Source organism: Myotis davidii, unplaced genomic scaffold (assembly GCF_000327345.1).
Source record: "Myotis davidii unplaced genomic scaffold, ASM32734v1 scaffold1377, whole genome shotgun sequence".
Classification (NCBI taxonomy): domain Eukaryota; kingdom Metazoa; phylum Chordata; class Mammalia; order Chiroptera; family Vespertilionidae; genus Myotis; species Myotis davidii.
This window is the reverse complement of record NW_006288854.1, coordinates 149,891-153,775: the sequence shown is the minus strand read 5'-3', so window position 1 is coordinate 153,775 and position 3,885 is coordinate 149,891. Positions and strand designations below refer to the sequence as shown.

The following is a 3,885-nucleotide window of genomic DNA, read 5'->3' as shown; positions in this document are numbered from 1 at the left end:
TTTCCCATTTGGGAAAACCAAGGTCTGGTCTGCTGTCTGGAAATACAGTCAAACGCACTTTCTGGAAGCCAGTTAAGTAGTGGAGCTCAGGGCATGAAAGGGTGAGCCATCTGGTTAACATCTCCACTAACCATGGCCTCCAGGGGTTTGGGGTGGGACAGAGATGGGGGGAATGGAATAGATCTGTACCAGGTTCCCTAGGGGCGCAGCTCTGCTAGAACCAGACCTGACCTCTCCTCTCCAGGAGGAAGTATTTAAGGGTAAGGAAATTACATGCCCAAGTACAGAGTGGGAGAATCAGACTCAGAAGTATCCTCAAGTATAAAAGCAGGAGGCAGAACTATCAGAAGATGAACCATTATTGAACAGACTATCTACTAGGCACAGTTGGAAAAATCAACATTTTATTACTCAAAACCTACATAAAGAATTTCCAAGAGGAAATTATCAGCTCTATTATTCTCAACAGGAAACTGAGGTAAGAGAGAAAGAGATTTGCCTATGTTACACAACTAGATTACTAGTTGACTGGCAGAGATGGAAGGCTTGCTTCTCTCTCTAAACTGGTCCTTTTGCGTCACATAGAGCTGCTTAAAGAAGCAAGCATCACTTTGGGTTACATTAATGGTTACATGGCAGTCAGAGCAGGAGGGGATAGAGTGCTATGCAATGTCAAGGTCAGTTTGCAGATGGAACAGCATGTATGGTCTGGTGCCCAGAGAGTCAGGGGGAGATTAGCAAAGGGATATATGTCAGAGGACAAGGCCCAGAAACTAAGTCAACTGAAAAAAGAGTTGATGGCTTAAGGGATGTGTCTGCCGGTCTTGAGGTATAAAGATCCTAAATACTATACTGTATGGTATGATCCACATGGTTGGGTTTCAAAGAAGAGACTGCAGAAGCCAAGGAAGGCTTTTGGAAGAAGTGGGACTGACGATGTACTACGGAGGCTGGGTAGGATCTGGAGAGCAAAGGTGGCCAGCATGACAGAAGTGGAGACAGGAACACACATGAGCAGCAGTGGGTGGGGTCAGATTACAAAGGTCTCAAATACTAGGAGCTCAGGTCCATTCTGTGGTCTTTCTTTTTTCTTTTTCTTTTTTTTTATTCCTGTGGTCTTTCTCATGTCAATCTCTAATGCTGCTACTTCGAATACTTTCTAGTTCTGGCCTCAGCAAAAACAGGTGGAAACTGTGTGACTCATGGAAATCAGACTAGCCACTTTGCCTGCCTGGGAGATGCTCCCTGAAAAATCCCGAGGGGCCCGAGAAAACGCCATCCGACCTCTCCCATGGGCTAGGTCCAAGGCATCACTAAACTAACTGGCCCCGTGTTCTGTAAGGCCTGGCTCTCCAGGGACCCCAGAGCCTCACAGGTACCTGAAGGCTGAGGATGAAGGGGAGGAGTCCAAGCTTGGCTGAGAGGGAGTCCCCAAATGTCCTGAATAAAACAAGAACCCCAGGGTGGGGCTATTTGGAGAGGTAGAGATATTATAAAATGGCAAGGCTAGACTTTTGCAAACACTAGGTGTGGATGTCTGTTGGGGTGGTGGTGAAAGGGATCATCTGAAAGGAGTCAAATTCTTCTAAAAAATGGCTGAACTGAGAATCTAGGTTGAAAAGAAGCTGAGCATAAACTGGGTTCAGGCTTCATGAGGTATCTGGAGAAGAAGAAGTCTCCAGGTATGACTTAGGTGGCCTGGGGCTCCCCAGGTGTCATGCATCTGAGGTTCTGATCTGGACTTCTTTCAGGGAAGCTGTCCAGCCCACCGAGAACTGCACACTACAGGGCGATGCAGTTCTAACACACCGAGGAGAATGTGCAATTGGATTGTGCCCGAGGCCTTCTTTCCTCCTTCTTTTCTAATAATGCACCTGGGAGAAAGCTCTTTATAATGCCAGGCAGACCCCTGCACAGCTGTCACTGGTCAATTCTGCCAGACCCAGGGCATGAGTCTGGAGTGGGCTTGATCTGGGCCTCCTGCGAAACAGGAGAAATGCCAACCATTAAACAATTACAACTCTGGATATTTCTAATAATATTTGAAGAGAAAAACGGCCAAGCAGATGGTGTCCGACAGAATGAAAAATGGACGCAGCTAGGAAGGACTGAGGAAGGTGGGCACCAGGAGGTGTGGTAGGCAGGGTGGCTAAGGACAAGGCTGGGAACCTGGAGGGTCCTGTCAGGGCAGGACAGAGGCTGGGACAGACAGAGACCTGAACAGGCCCATGTAGGATGTGGCCATAGGTACTGGCACTCTCACTGTGAACCAGCGAAGGCAGCATCAAACTCTACCAACACTTCATGATTTTTAAAGAACTCCTGTAGACATAACTTCATTTGAGCCTCCTTATGAACCTATGAGGCAGGCAAGGCAGGGAACTCTATCGATGAGCAAATATGTACAAAGAAGTTACACAGGTGAATAAATGAAGGCCCTGGGCTTTACCCCCAGCTCTGGCTATCTTTTGAGGAGTTGAGGGAAAGCAGTTGGCTTGCCTCAGCCACAGCATCTCCTCATACCCTTGCCTCACCTGGAAAACTGTCTGGCTCGAGCAGCCATTCAACACAGGGTTTCATGAGCCTCTGTCCCCTGACCTCTGCTCTTGGGCATGAGTTGATGCCAGGGTCCCCTTTATTGGCTGGTCTCATCACTGCAAGCAGGACCAGTGCCAGTGCCTCCTTGCTGGGTTCTTCCTACCAGATCACCTGCTCCTGGCCATGTCTACCACTGCTAGACCCTCTTAAAACTTACCTGCAACAACTCTTTTTGATGAACTCCACCCACCCAAACTGGCCACCTTACTCCTAGGGTCTGTATTCTTTGATCTGTGTTCATCTAGGGCAGTGGTTCTCAACCTGTGGGTCACGACCCCTTTGGTGGTCGAACGACCCTCTCACAGGGGTCACCTAAGACCATCCTGCATATCAGATATTTACATTACGATTCCTAACAGTAGCAACATTACAGTGATGAAGTAGCAACGAAAATAATTTTATGGTTTACAACATGAGGAACTGTATTTAAAGGGCCAGAAGGTTGAGAACCACTGATCTATGGGGTGGCAGGTGGAGAAGGTAGGAGTTACAGGAACTAGTTTGGAGCCTTGACTCTGCCACTTAACTAGTTGATTGACTTTGAGTAAAACAGTCCCTTAAAGCCTCATTTTTTAAAAATCTATAAAATGGGAATACAATACATACAGAGTCAACCCCACACGAAAATTAAACAAGTTATGATTATGAAAGCATTCTGTAAATTGCAAGAAGTGGAATAAGAGTAAAAATAATGGTAGTCATAGCGCAGCAGTGGAAGTAGCCACTACAGCTTTAGTATTTTATAGATATCTCTTTCTTCCTTAGAATAAGGAGAAGCAGGTATTATCTCCATTTTGCAGAAGAGGAGAATGGGCTCAGAGAGGGGCAGTGTAAGGGGTTTCATCACCTGTGCCTTCATATCCAGGGTAGGGTGTGCTCCAATCTCACTGTGCATTCCATGGGATCAGTACCAGGAGTCACATTTCCCAAGGGATGTTTGGGAATAGCCTAACAGTGGCATAATGCTTGAGGACTAAACAAATTAATCCCTGCTCTTTCTGGAACCACAAGAGGGAAAGAATAGGTACTTTATGCCCACTTTACAGAGAAGAGTGAGCTTGGATCTAAGAGTCTCCTATGGCTTCAAGTAGTTATTACTACCCCTGGGTGAAAAGGCTCCTGCTCTCTTCTTAATCCTTCTCTGGGAGCTTATCCATTTGTTCAGAAAATAAACTCTGCGATGGGTGCTGGGGCACCTACAAAGAAACCTAAAATAAGGTCTGTGTCTTTTTTGTTTTGTAAATTCTCAACTGAGGATACCGCCCCCCCCCCCCCCCCACACAGCCC

At 46.8% G+C, this 3,885-nt stretch overlaps 1 protein-coding gene across 1 annotated transcript in view; it reads right to left on the bottom strand.

Annotated features, from left to right (window-relative positions):
- The window catches only part of CLPB (ClpB homolog, mitochondrial AAA ATPase chaperonin), a 156,229-nt gene that overhangs the window by 16,978 nt on the left and 135,366 nt on the right, over positions 1-3,885 (bottom strand). The window lies entirely within an intron of this gene.